Genomic DNA, 15,432 nt, shown 5'->3' with positions numbered 1-15,432 from the left:
GCGCTCTTTGGCCAGACGCCTTTCCGGTCGGCACTCTTTGGCCGAGCGCCTCCGTTATGGCATGACTTGGGGTTTTTCCCCCAACAGCACCCTTTTTATTAATCAATATAAGACTATGACACTTGACATACATTTTGAAAAATTATTATGTACAAAAAAGATTATAAAATAAAATACAAATTAGAAATGATGGAGAGGGAGAAAGAGAGAGAGGGACTGAGAGAGAGGGAGGGTTCTTAGTGCTAGACTCTCTTTAAAATATGATGAGTTAGAGGATGTTAAGCAACGCATGGATTATCTTGTCTTAACTTTTGGCATTTTGAAATCGATGAATGCTATACAATTAATAGACCCACCCACTGCCTGGATCCTTCTTGACCCTACAAAGTTCTCCTTGATCCTAATATTCTCCAATAAGGGGCCCACCTAACTAGTAAAGATTATAATGCGTAATGGGTCTCACTCTGATATCACTTGTCATAGACTCACAACTTAAAAACTTAAGTTATTGGAAGGAGGACTGGCCCTCCAGTGAATGGCCCACCTGACTAATAAAAGTTATGACGCATAATAAGCCTAGCTCTGGTACTATTTGTCATGTATTACAGTCTAAAAACTTAAGTTATCGAAAAGACTGGGCCATACTAAACTCATACGAAACCTTTTTTATTAGTTAATGTGGGACTATGACAATCTTCCCCACCCAATATTATGATGCTCTCATCATGGTTAGCTCTTACTCGAGAGAGGGTGGCCCACTCATAGCTTAGGTCCTACTCATCCCTACCCGTCCTCCTTGATCCAAGTATTCCTTGATGAGGGGTCCATATAACTAATAAAGGTTGTAACACAAAATGGGTTGGTTTTGATACCATTTGTTACAAACTTACAGCCTAAAAGCTTAAACTATTGGGAGGAGGATTGGACCAGGCTAATAAACCCATATGACACCATTTTTATTAATCAATATAGGACTATGACACTTGACATACATTTTGGAAAATCATTATGTACAAAAAGGATTATAAAATAAAATACAAATTAGAAATGTTGGAGAGAGAAAAGGAGAGAGAGAGAGAGAGAGAGAGAGAGAGAGAGGGTTCTTAATGCTAGACTCTCTTTAAAAATTAAAATATGATGAGTTAGAGGATGCTAAGCGACATGAGTTATCTTGCCTTTACTTTTATGGCATTTTGAAATCGATGGATGCTATACTTGGTAGACAATCAATATGAGAAAGAGTCTATTTATTGAGATAGCTAATGGAGAATTGTAATAGTTTTCTGGGAGAGGCATCCATTAGACTCTTTTTCTTTCTTTCTTTTATTTTGGAGATTCAACATGAGAGTGAGTAAAATATAGTTAGTTTCTATTTCTTCTCGATAGTTGATATGTTAATGAATCACTTAAGATGGGTGAGAAAAGCAAGAAAGAGAAGGATTGTTCGCATATATAACAAAAACTTATATATAGAGAGAGAGCAAGCGAGAGAGATAAAGACTACGCTCCATTCGAATAAATCTGGAAGCAAATTTGGTTGCTTCCGAAGCTATCAAACCCTGCACCAAACTCCAAGTAACAAGGACCCTGGTTAATAGGTTAATGGAAGCTATTAAGGAAAAAAAGGAAGCATTAATGAGCCGCTTGTACACTCTTCCCCTTTCTCTCTATTATTTCAAAAAAAAAAACACTACATTAGTTGCTGGGTACCAGCGTCAAGTTTCAAAGAAAAGCACTTTATTAATTTTTGAGACCGATGTCTTGGATATTTTTGCAGTGTTTCTGTTTATCATTCTAGATTAAGCGTTTATTCGGGAGTGTTTATGTTTATTGATAATTGGTTAGTGTTTATACTTTAGGTGTTTCTATTTATTTCTAGAGGGGAGCATATGAAGGTAATGAACACCTCACAGGTTTTTGCTTATCCATGGCCATTTATGTTTACTCTTGTAAGGTTTACATTTATTTTAAACTATTTTATGTTTATTGTTTTCAAATTTTGTATTTATCCTCCGTCTTGCTATTTATCGTAAGTGAGTTCTGACCTGACCAAAGGTGGGGGGTTGAGTTTCTATCTATTTTTATATTATTTTTATTTATTGGTATAGAGTGGATATTTATCCTGAAGAGTTTGTGTTTATCCTAGAAAGGTTAGTATTTATTTGATGTTTCTGTTTATTTTTGCAACAGAGTGCAGGTTTACTAATTTGTGTTTACTTTTAAAAATTAATGAAGTGGGTCTCAGCAATTACTAAAGTGTCCAGTTTACAGGGGAGAGTGAAGATCATACACTCCCAACCTCTCTCTCCATTACAGCAGCGCTACGTTTCAAAAACTGATGAATGCCAGAAAACATATCTATCTGAATCACGGAGCAAAATCAATAACTTGTCTTGTCCCCAAATGTGTCAATGGTGAAGTTCCGTTAAGTGTTAGATGTCATCCGAGATATCTAATAGGCATGGGGAACAAGCTCTTGAAGTGGACGGACAATGTTTGATCGCTGTGTATTTTTTTGATAAGAATGGGAGGTGGTACCCACCCAGCACTTATTTTAAAATGTAGAAATATGTATAGAAGTGGTGTGTTACTTATGAATTTCCCTATAGTCAAAACATTATATACAGAAGTAAGAATGTACACACTGTTTGATCAGTGTGCATCACAGTCATGAAATCCTCTCATAGTCAAACACCCAATGCCTAAAGGAAAATTGTGGCAATTTACATCCCTTCCATTCCGAGACAGCTCAAAGTTTCCAATATCACCCTAGTTTTTGAGAAGCTAATAGCTTCTACTATAAGAATTACGTCTTGATGGTAATTTATGCTGAAGAGAGAGATACGGCTCCAGATGGCTACTCTAAGAAAATATTATTACTATTAGAGTAAATTACAAAATTTGTTTTTGAGGTTTACGTTTATTACACTTGTACCCACTAGTTTGTAAGCCTACATTTATATTCAGTTATATTAACGGTATTAGTGAATCCATTTACCTCATATAAAAAGTCAAAATTTCCCCAAGTGATGAGTAAATTACAAAAAATCCTAAGATTAGAGATAAATTATACTTGCATCCAATAGTCTGAAAAATCTACATTTATCCTTCGAGGTTTGTTTTTATCCAACACTTTAACACATAACTTAACAAAATGTTAGCCAAACCATTAACGTAAATCGAACCTAAATGCCACATAAGAAAAAAAATTACCAAACTAGCCTTAAGTAATATAACATCCACCCAAGGAGGAGATCAGCTATGAGGTTCTATGGGTATGAGCTTTTTCTTGATGAATTATCAGAAAAAGCTATATGCCAAAAGAAAAATAATCTACATCTCTCAAGTAAGTGGGTGCCTCTAAAATTTTCTGCTGAAAGAAACAAACATCATGAATTTTATCGCTTGAGCCAACTTGTCCATGGTCCAAGCTAGGTTATAGAATCACAACTGATGCACCCTCCAAAAAAAAGAGTTCTCACGCACATATTGATTTGGATCTTTTTAATGATAGGCTACTAGAGCTAGTATAGCTCTGTATGTAGATATAGGAATCCTCATTCACAATGACAATATTAAGAAATCATGCCTACAATATTGGAGAAGTAGAATTCAAAATTAGTAAATAATACACCGACAATTATGATCTCTATGATATGGTAGGTGGAGAAACAAGAACAAAATTTGATCAGAAAGGATAGAGACTGGTCGAGAAGATGTTTGTCGTCAGATGTTGGTTAGAAAAGAAGATTGCTATTGGTCGCTCATCGTGAAGGGACACTCTTGGTGGGTTGGCAAAGTAGAAAAGAACCCTAAACACTTAATCTTAAGAGAAGAAAGACTCTTGAAGGTATGATACTTCGAAGAGTTTCGAGAATTAGAAAAGTGAAAGAAGAGCCTTATTTTCTTATAGAGGTAAATTTGACTTTTTATAATAGATAAACGATTCACTAATGCAGTCAATTTAAATGGGTGTAAGTATAGATTTTTAGAAAATATTGGGTGTAAGTGTAATAATCATAAATTTTAGAAAAATTTTGTAAGGTTATTTTGGTTATTTTCTCTCTTTTTTTTTGACGTGGCATTTGGGTCCAATTAAAAGTTAACAGTTTGACTAACATTCTGCTAAGTTATGAATTAAAGTATTGGATAAAAATAAACTCGATAAGCATAGATTTTTATAGTATAATTTACTCCCTAATTTTAAAAAAAAATATAAATTATTATTATTATTATTATTGTTTTTTCAAATGATGCCATGAATTTGGGCCTCATCTAAACCCTAACAACCCAACAGGTCCGGTTGCGGCAGGTGAGAGTAACTTAAAGCTAGGTGGGTTCTCTGCCTCTGCCAATCCCTCTGTCATCCGGTTTGATCACTGCACCAAACGCCCACGCGACTCCGTCCATGGCAGGGGACTGGCGCAGCCGTGGCAATTCTTCCTCGTTCCCTCCTCTCGTCCTCTTCCTCTAGTTGCCATCACCTCCTCCTCTTATTCACCGTTTCCTCTCGCCGCTTCCGTTCGTTCTCCTCTCTCTCTCTCTCCGCACCTCTCCTCTTCCTAAAACCCCACTACCTCCACCGCAACCTCCCAATCCCTTGCTCTAACCCCAGGCCCATACCTCCTCTCTCCCTCTCCCTCTCCCTCTCCGCCCGCGGCTTCGCCGCCTCTTCCTCCTCCGGTTCCAGCTTGACCAACCCCACCACCTCCTTCGACTGGTCCGACGACGAGAATGACGGCGAGGACGGCACCGCCACCGCCACCGCCAAGTCGAAGAAGAAGACGACGACGGTCGACGACAAGAGCCGCAATCTTCCCCCACCCTACGATCCCTTCAGCAAGAAGCCGGTGATCGAGGAGCCCAGCGACCCGTCCAACCTCCAGGAGATCTTCCACAAGATGCGCACCGAGGGCCTCACCAACCACGCCATCAAGATGTTCGACGCCCTGTCCAAGGACGGCCTCACCCACGAGGCCCTCGAGCTCTTCTCCGTCATCAAGGACAAGGGCTCGATGCCCGACGTCGTCGCCCACACCGCCGTCATCGAGGCCTATGCCAACGCCGGCGGCCACTCCAAGGACGCCCTCCGCACCTTCGACCGCATGCTCGCCTCCGGCGTCTCCCCCAACGCCTACACCTACACCATCCTCATCAAGGGCCTCGCGAGGGACGGCAAGCTCCCCGAGGCCCGGAAGTACCTGCTGGAGATGATCGGCAAGGGGATGCGGCCCAACGCCGGCACCTACCTGGCCGTGTTCGAGGCGCACGTCAAGGGGGACAGCACGGACGACGCCAGGGGCGCTGCTGGAGGGATGAAGGGGAAAGGGTTCGTGGCCGGATGAGAAAGCGGTCAGGGAGAACCTCAGCAAGCGGGGCCAGGTATTCAGAAGCATCATGAGCTTGCTCTTCGGCAAGTGAAGTGATGATGTGCATCGCAAAATGGTGCTTCCTGGCTTAGAACTCGGAATTTTTTTTTTTTTTTTGGCCCACTTGTCTGCTATGAAAAACTAAAATCTGCTTCTAATCTTGGAATGAAACACCCCCTCCTGTTGTTTTGGTATTATTGCTAGTTCCTATGTACAACTTCTTGGTCGGATACTGGATTCCGAATTTTGACTCAGTTCGGTATACCGAACTTGAATTGCTGGTTAATGCTCTAGCGTTTATCCATATCTTTTGGGATTTCTGATTGTTATGCGTTCTGTTGCTTAATGCTCCAGTGTTTCAGCATCTCTTTAGAAAGTCTATCCACAGAGGAAGCATTAGATTGAGTGCTTTAAAACGTCAAATAATGCATAAGCAGGGCTTGCGAGTTGAAATCTGGACCAAAACAATACAAACAGTCGTGCTCTTCAGACCCTCGTGTGCAAATTGCTTGTGCCATCTATATTTCTACTTGTTTGTGAAGTTTTTGCCGTTACTGGATGTTTAGACGATGGAATTGGAAATATGGCTGATGCTGGAGCTCTAGGTCGCAAGTCCGGGCCGAACGGAATGCAAATTTCGACCGTACAAGTCTCAAGATCCGACCATATGGGTCGCAGGTCCTGACTGCACAGGCCTTGGATGTGACTGACCACTAGTTATTTTTTTTGTCCTGATGTTAGTTAATTTCACAAAGTTTTTAAATTTTATAAATTTTATTTTAGAACTTTTAATATTACTAGGGAATTTAGTAGTTAGGATTTTTCGAGTTAGAGTAGGACTTAGAATTTTATATTGAAAAGTCGAAAAAAAAAATCTCCATAAATATCCATTACTGGGCTCCTCTTGTAATCATCCTTAAGATCCTTGAGCAGTAAAAATTTTATTATGGAAATTATTCTTCTCTTGCCTTCTCTCTATTTTCTCTCTCCTCCTATTTGGTGGATTTCTAAGGTTAGGATTGAGCATGTCACAGTTGCATCCTTGGAGTGGCCGACCAAGGTAGTGTTTCTCGGCCTTATAAGAAAGTGATCTACCCTTGCTCCTCTTCCATCTACTATCTTCCTTGTGTCGTACGTGTTGTACTGGGGTTTCTACATCACCACAATCAATTGTGTCGATATACCTTTTCTCTTTTGAGTTTTTAATTCATGTTCGACACCTCCCTGGTGTCAATTGGTTTCAAAATACGATTTCAAGATGTTGATCTTGAACGTATATAAAATGTGCGTGATATTGAAGTGGATGACCTATGTTGACGGCTTCGACAACTCCAATATGAAAATTAGCTTCTTTGACAACAAGAGCAATGAGAACCTGACATTGCCGGGGGTTCGAATTACTACATTGATAGAGATCCCTTTGATGATGAAAGTGAACATTCCTATGAAGAAGTGAAAATTTTCAATCTATTCTACAGTAAAAAAGCATCTTCATCGAGCGAAGAAGATACCCGACACAAATGTGAACGAAGACAATATCGAACCATCATGAATTCGGGATCAAAATAGATGTCCCTTACTTTGAAGGATGCACTGCAACCGGACGAGTTTGTAGATTGGGTTCAAACTGTTGAATGAATTTTCGAGCTCAACGAAATCCCCAGTGATCGACGTGTCAAACTAGTCACCCTCAAGCTCAAAATGTATGCATCAATTTGGTGGAAAATTTTGAAGCGATGATGTGAGTTTGAAGGACAAGGAAAGATTCAAATGTGGGACAAGATGCATCATGAACTTAAATATAAGTTCCTTCATAAAGATTATCTCTACAATAAATTCCTTAAGCTCCACAATCTTTAGCCACACAACATGATAGTACAAGAGTACCCAATAAAATTTGCGCAACTCCTCATGACATGCGACATTAAGGAGCCCAAAGAGCAAACCATAGCACGATATCTTGGAGGATTGAATCTTGGAATCAAGCAAGTCGTGTAACTTCAACCCTATTGGATGCTGAACGAGGTGATACAATTCACAACAAAAATCAAGAAGCAACAACTAAGAACAAGTAATTCACTCTTTCCAAGGTATAGAAATGGAGCGTTCAATTGGAAGAGTTCCATATCGAAGACATTGACATTCTTCGAAGCCAACACCTCCCAACCATCTCAAAAGAGGGACCAGGGCATCCTTAGTAGCCCCGGCCATTCCAACATTGTTGCCTTCAACCTCGTAAGTATTTCAAGTGCCAACGATATCAAATAGCAGTTGACTGTCCAAATAGAAAGCTCGTCTCTTTAGTGGAAGAAGAATTGTACGCAAAAGAGGAAGAGATCAGCCAATCAAGTGGGATGAGGAAAGCCTGAGCAAGGAAGAGCTAGTGCATGCTGATCGAGATGAAGCCTTAGTGGTCTGCTGCAGCCCGGATATGATTGTGATAGCTGATGATGAAGACTAGTCGCATCACATCTTCCACTCTAAGTTCACTTCACATGGTAAGGAACTTGCAATAGTTAGTAAACTAGATCCAGAAGATTATGGCCCATCGAAATTAGGGATCACTGAAGAACTAACTGAACGGGTAATAAAAAGAGTAATAACAATGCAAGTGGAACTCCAACAAAAGAGATTATTCATTTTAGACTACCATGACATGCTGCTACCTTATGTGCACCAGGGAGAACATCAATATCATCCATTTTCCAGTCAACAGTTCAGCAACTGCAAACTCCTCAGGCATCTCTCCAAGCTTGGCACCCTCAATGCTGTCCATACATACTTCTGGAGATGTGATTTCAACGCCATCATTGCAACATAGGGCCAGCTCATCTTAACCTTTGATGGTGTTTCGTTCTGATGGCACTGGAACTTCAATATCCCCATCAAACCAGTTGGTTGATATAGAACGATTTGCAGAGGATTATCAAGTCTGCTGTGTCTTTGCTGGTGTAGTTGCTGACATCTGTCATGCCTTGGATGAAAAGGTTATTCCCTTTTGTGATGGTATCATGAGTCAGCTTCCAAAGGACCTCTCTAATTCCATGCTCGATCTGTCTGTCAAACCTCCTATATTCTCATGCTTTCGTGATATTGCCCTTGCAATTGGTGACCGTTTGGAGAAATATGTTCGCTAATGCTTCAAGGAGCTGCCGCACATCTGGATGCTAGTGATGAAGAAAGAAAATTGGAATTTCGAACTAGGAAGCTGAAAGGAAAGAGACCTTTGGTTTCCCTGACGATAAGGTAGCTGCAGTACCCCTGAGAAGATTGCATGATCTCGTTGCCCAGAAGAGGGGTTATGTGGATCTACAGGAGGCCTCAATGGAAGATTCAGTGTCATGTTGCTATGGAGCCACACTTCAAAAGGACTCGAGCTTTACTACTGCTTGTAGTTGGGCTACTACAAGTTCTTCAACATTTTTGATTCATAGCAAAACTTCCTTACAATACCATCAAAAGATTAAAGCCAATGGTACTTTGATGTACATGGTAGCTGCTGATTGGCTAGACCCTAGCAAGCATGAAGATGATCTTGGTGGTTGCACTAGTCATTGTTCAGAAATATGCTGCACAAGGTGGTAGGGAGTTCTTCATTGTAAACATACAGGTACCAAGATCAACCACATATAGTCTTGCTTTATATTGTATGATGGATACCCCTGTGGAAGATGTTCCTCTACTAGAAAGCTATATCAAAGGAGATAATGCTTATAGGAATTAAGGTTTAAGCTCATTCCATATATTTCTAAGGGATCATGGACAGTGAAGCAAAGTGCAGACAGGCAAGCATGTTCGGTGGGTTTGCAAGGGTATGTTCAAATAAATTAAGTTATCTGAGCCATCCAATGTAGATGCTAAGAAGCAGCATGATCCTGAGCAGCCTATCATGTCATGAGGTTCTGAGCTATACTTTCTGCATCCCTCCACTCCGTTCAACCTTGGCATTGGTTTTATCAATCTTTCAGCTGCATTGGACTGGGTCTCGTCTTCTTATCATTAAGAACCATATCAGCTTTTTGTGCTCATTGCCTAATCTCGATCCTTTTGCAATGTGATCGGCTATCGAAACACCATGCAATGAAGCATTTGATTCTCCAACTAGGGGTGCAAATGGGTCGGGTCGGGCCGGGTTATAAGTAACCCTGACCCAACCCAATTTCTTGTTTGGTTCCTAATTTTAGACCAAGAACGAACTCAATAGAAGATCGGGTCAGGTTAATTCGGATCCACGGCTACAATTTTTAACCCAACAGGTCATTCGGGTCGGATCGGATCTATGTATAACTCGGATCCAATCCAAAAAATTCAAGTCCGGTTCGTGTTCGAGTCGGATCCAGTTCAGAACCCAAAAGAATGATATTGACACAGCAATATAACTGTAGAAAATGAATTTGGACAGGTTGAAAGCTCATTATGGATGTCCTAAATGACTGTAACGCTTTTTTTTTTTTTTTAAGTACAAGACATGTAATGTCCGGGCCCAATACAGACCGGGCCCAATACTGTAGGGCCCAGTTAAATAGTATTGGGCCAGGGAAGGGTTAGCAGGCCTTGCAGGCCCAAGAAGAGTAGGCTGCCATCTCCCCGAGGGCTGAAAGGACAGTACCACTAGGTGGCCAACGGAGAGACCCCCCACAGAGCATGCACAACAGAAAACCGCCACCTCTTCCTTCCCTCGGCAGCCGAGCTGTGAGCTGGCCGGAAGGGGAGGGCAGCTGGTGGCTCCCGGGGCTCTGAGGAAGGAGAGGATGCCACCTCTCCTTGGGGTCAAATCCTAAGCCAAGTTTTTATAGCCCTAAAACCTGCTAACCCTGATTTTTGATATACCCCCCCTAAACCTCTAACCCCCTGGAATTACTGTGCCAGAGAGCTTGGCCCTGGAGCTGGAAGCAGAAGGTACCCCACAGCCCTAGGAGAAGAAGGAGGGACTTTGCCGAGAAGGAAGAACTGCCCAACGGTAACCGGCAAAAAAAATCCAGGTAAGAGGCCCCTTTTTAATAAAATTTTAGGGAGTGGAGAAACCCTCTGTGGGGTATTCTCCCCTCTGTTTCAACTATGGGACAGAGAGGAGGAGACCGGCAGAAGGGAGAAGGGTCACGGGCCGGACCCATAGACCTCGGACCGGCCTGAGAACGGCCGCGGCCCAAGGCCAGGCCCGATGACCACTCGGGGAGAGCTGTCTGCAGGCACCGCAGCCTCGGCTGCGGCTACTCTAGGGCTCGGGGGGCAGCCCCGGGCCGCCGGTCAGGTTGAGCCGGCAACCGGCGTGGCCACAAGGCCGCCTGCCCCGGCCGGACCACTGCCTCCTCTCCGGCAAGAGGCGGTGGTGCCGGAGGGAAGGACCAAAGAAAAGAAAAGGAAGAAGGGAAGAAGAAAGAAAGAAAGAAAGAAAGAGAGAGGAGGAAGAGGCCGTAGATCCGGCCGGAGGAGAAGAAGAAGGCCGGAGGACCGGCCGAAATGGCTAGGGCTTCCGATCGGAACCAAGGAGAGAGAGAAAAAGGAGAGGAGGAGGGGACTTGCCCGTGTACGGCCGTGAGCGTCGCCGGTGTGGGCTCGGCCGGGGAAGCCGAGAGCTCAGCCGCGGGCTCGGCCGGGGAAGCCGAGAGCTCGGCCGCGGGCTCAATCGAGGAAGCCGAGAGCTCGGCTGCGGGCGTCGCCGATCGCGGTCCGACCCCCTCCCCGTGAGGAGGAGACCATCGACCTCCCTTCGCCGGAGAGGAGAGGAGAGGAGGAATGGGAGATCGGGATGAAAGGAAGCTTCGGGAAGGAGAAGAAGAAAAAAGAAGAAACGGTGAAGAAAAAGAAAGAAAAAGAGAAACAAAAAGAAAAGAAAAGAAAGAAAAAGAGAAGAGAAAAGAAAAGAGTGGGTTAACGGGCCAGAATCGGGTTCGGATCCACATCCGAACCCGCAACCCGTTAAGCCTAAAAATCGAAATGGGTTAAGTAAACCCAATTAAACTAGACCCAATCTAGTTGGGTGAACCCGGATGAGGGATTGAGTGGGATCTGAACCCAATTGAACCTGAACCCGAGCCCAATTTAATTGGGCTAAGTCTGGACGAGCCCAAACTACAAATTGGGTCAAATCCGAACCAAATTAGGCCCAAATTGATTTGGGTCCGAACCCAGTTGAGTGGAGTTAATTCCAGCAGACCCAATTAAACTTGGGATTAAGCCTAATGACTAATTAGAAGGCCAATTAACCCATATGGACCCAATCAAGGCTCCAATATGAACACATTAGACTTGGGCTAAATTTCGGGTAGGATCCAAACAAGTAAAAAGGAAATAATATGCTTATTATAATGTGTTTTTAGGTGACTCAGGATCCGTCACCAGGACGTAAGAAACTTGGGATAACGAATTTGCTGTAAGTAATCTGTCTTAATCCTATCGTAGATCTTGTATTACATTTTATAAGATGAACAAGTATTTTTTTTATACAATTTGAATTGCATACATGATTTATGAAGAAAGTAAGTAACCTGTCCAAATCCTGTTATGGATCATGCCATGTTATTAATGTTTCCCAAGCATTTATATATGTTTCATGCATGATATGTTACAATGCATAAGTAACTTGCATGATCCCAGAAGCTATGGCTATGTATGCGACATGATGATACTGATATTTTAATCATGCATGTAAGTTTATAAAGTCTTAGCTAGCCCAGAGGCACTATAATGGGCTCGAAGATGCTACTGAGAATGACTGAGCCGCCAGTGGCTGAATAGTAACTGAGCCTGCCCCGCCAGTGGCTGAATAGTAATTGGGCCTGCCCCGCCAGTGGCTGAATAGTAACTGAGCTTGCCCCGCTAGTGGCTGAATAGTAACTGAGCCTGTCCCGCCAGTGGCTGAATAGTAACTGAGCTGGCCCCGCCAGTGGTCGAGTCTGACTTCGCAGTAGCATCCGAGAGAAAAAAAGACCACGGCATGCCGGGGGCACGGTTTGATATGCATATTTTATGAAAATTTTTGTGATTTGCACTACTGCTTTGTTTAAATTACATACATGTTATGCCATGATGATTATTAGATAAACATGCATGTCAGCTTCTCAAACCCTGATTTACATGTTTAGCCTACTGGTTGATCCGGTAGGATTATGCAGGATTACTTACTGAGCCGTGTAGCTCACATCTGTTTATGCTTCGTTTTCTTTCAGATCCTCATCAGTGATCACCATCAGATATGTTTTTATTTTGTTACTGAGCTTCGTATTTTTGGAGAAGCTTATATACTTTTGTACATTTGAATAGCATAGAAGCTCTGTATTTTTTTTTGGATTCAAACTTGAAGGTTGTACTGCAAACTTTTAATATATATATATAAGTTTGAATCCTTTTGGCTACCTGTTACCCCTGTATGAGGCTGCGTGCTACTGTGGGCGATAGTCGGCAATAGCACGGCCGTGTCACGGATCCGGGTCCGGGGCGTGACATTCTAGTGGTATCAGAGCAATAGGTTAATTATGAGTAAAAATTTCAAATTTTAATAAGGACAGGGGTAGTTAAATCTCATTTAGTGAAATTCCGTATAATTGGAAAGGAAGAAAAGATTTTATTGGTTGCATCATCGGTCAGTCACGAAAATTGCTTGACATAAATATTTTGATAGACGACAATGAGCAACAAAAAGAAAGAAGTTAAGGCTAATACAAAATCATTCTCGGGGCATGATTATGACAGGTATGGTATTAGAATTCAAAATTTAAGAATACTAAGGATTTTGGTGTTCTGAATTAGAATGCTAGCAAGCCATGCCAAAATAAGAATAAATTATTTTGGAGATTTCTCGATGGAGTAATTTGTATTTTGGATTATGATTAAATTAGATTTTGACTGATATTAAGTGGAGTACTAGCCATGGAATGTTAAAGTACATTGTGATTATTTGTGTATCAGTATATAGGTGATTTTGAAAGTTTAACTTGATACTGAGTACGGTGGATAATACTTCTAGTTTGAAGTTAATTATTTTGATAGCAAGATAGGGTTCATTCATAAGTTGTTTAAGGCTTGGACAAGAAAGATTTTATATTCTTCGAGGATGAAATTTGTATGACAATTATGCATGAAACTATTATATAAAAAGAAAATATATCTGAGAAGAAAGAGGATTATAGATTATGAAAAGTATTTGATGCTAATGCTCTCACCTATTTCTGTTAAGCCGATTACGATCCTTGTGTGGACTTAATCGAAAGCAATTAATTTCTTGGGCCAAGGATTATAGCATTTAAAATCTAAGGTGGGAAGATTAGTCCTCTTTTGGAAGAGATCAAAGGAACTCCTATATCATAGATGGAAGGGATTAAGTTTTGAAATACCATGACTTTGTATGTCGTAATTCTTTATGTCGAAATCTTGGGAGTAGGTACTCTGAGAGAAAGACTAACTGAGATCTCGAGGATGACTCGATGGTTGAATACTTTTAAAGCCTGAACCTTAAGGTATGACTAATTTCGAGGACGAAATTTATTTAAGGGGGGAAGGATGTAATGTCCGGGCCCAATACAGACCGGGCCCAATACTGTAGGGCCCAGTTAAATAGTATTGGGCCAGGGAAGGGTTAGCAGGCCTTGCAGGCCCAAGAAGAGTAGGCTGCCATCTCCCCGAGGGCTGAAAGGATAGTACCACCAGGTGGCCAACGGAGAGACCCCCCACAGAGCATGCACAACAGAAAACCGCCACCTCTTCCTTCCCTCGGCAGCCGAGCTGTGAGCTGGCCGGAAGGGGAGGGCAGCTGGTGGCTCCCGGGGCTCTGAGGAAGGAGAGGATGCCACCTCTCCTTGGGGTCAAATCCTAAGCCAAGTTTTTATAGCCCTAAAACCTGCTAACCCTGATTTTTGATATACCCCCCTAAACCTCTAACCCCCTGGAATTACTGTGCCAGAGAGCTTGGCCCTGGAGCTGGAAGCAGAAGGTACCCCACAGCCCTAGGAGAAGAAGGAGGGACTTTGCCGAGAAGGAAGAACTGCCCAACGGTAACCGGCAAAAAAAATCCAGGTAAGAGGCCCCTTTTTAATAAAATTTTAGGGAGTGGAGAAACCCTCTGTGGGGTATTCTCCCCTCTGTTTCAACTATGGGACAAAGAGGAGGAGACCGACAGAAGGGAGAAGGGTCACGGGCCGGACCCATAGACCTCGGACCGGCCTGAGAACGGCCGCGGCCCAAGGCCAGGCCCGATGACCACTCGGGGAGAGCCGCCTGCGGGGCACCGCAGCCTCGGCTGCGGCTACTCTAGGGCTCGGGGGGCAGCCCCGGGCCGCCAGTCAGGTTGAGCCGGCAACCGGCGTGGCCACAAGGCCGCCAGCCCCGGCCGGACCACTGCCTCCTCTCCGGCAAGAGGCGGTGGTGCCGGAGGGAAGGACCAAAGAAAAGAAAAGGAAGAAGGGAAGAAGAAAGAAAGAAAGAAAGAAAGAGAGAGGAGGAAGAGGCCGTAGATCCGGCCGGAGGAGAAGAAGAAGGCCGGAGGACCGGCCGAAATGGCTAGGGCTTCCGATCGGAACCAAGGAGAGAGAGAAAAAGGAGAGGAGGAGGGGACTTGCCCGTGTACGGCCGTGAGCGTCGCCGGTGTGGGCTCGGCCGGGGAAGCCGAGAGCTCGGCCGCGGGCTCGGCCGGGGAAGCCGAGAGCTCGGCCGCGGGCTCGATCGAGGAAGCCGAGAGCTCGGCTGCGGGCGTCGCCGATCGCGGTCCGACCCCCTCCCCGTGAGGAGGAGACCATCGACCTCCCTTCGCCGAAGAGGAGAGGAGAGGAGGAATGGGAGATCGGGATGAAAGGAAGCTTCGGGAAGGAGAAGAAAAAAAAAGAAGAAACGGTGAAGAAAAAGAAAGAAAAAGAGAAACAAAAAGAAAAGAAAAGAAAGAAAAAGAGAAGAGAAAAGAAAAGAGTGGGTTAACGGGCCAGAATCGGGTTCGGATCCACATCCGAACCTGCAACCCGTTAAGCCTAAAAATCGAAATGGGTTAAGTAAACCCAATTAAACCGGACCCAATCTAGTTGGGTGAACCCGGATGAGGGATTGAGTGGGATCTGAACCCAATTGAACCTGAACC

General features: G+C 43.4%; 2 pseudogenes; both read left to right on the top strand.

The window, feature by feature from the left end:
* The first annotated feature begins 4,385 nt into the window (after positions 1 to 4,385).
* On the top strand, positions 4,386 to 5,685 carry LOC120111997 (annotated as a pseudogene).
* Positions 5,686 to 8,212: 2,527 nt separating this feature from the next.
* On the top strand, positions 8,213 to 9,200 carry LOC120111996 (annotated as a pseudogene).
* Positions 9,201 to 15,432: the final 6,232 nt, after the last annotated feature.

This window comes from Phoenix dactylifera, chromosome 9, assembly GCF_009389715.1.
Source record: "Phoenix dactylifera cultivar Barhee BC4 chromosome 9, palm_55x_up_171113_PBpolish2nd_filt_p, whole genome shotgun sequence".
In the NCBI taxonomy this organism is placed as follows: Eukaryota; Viridiplantae; Streptophyta; class Magnoliopsida; order Arecales; family Arecaceae; genus Phoenix; species Phoenix dactylifera.
Note: the sequence above shows the minus strand (reverse complement) of the source record. Positions and strands in the feature narration are given on the sequence as shown.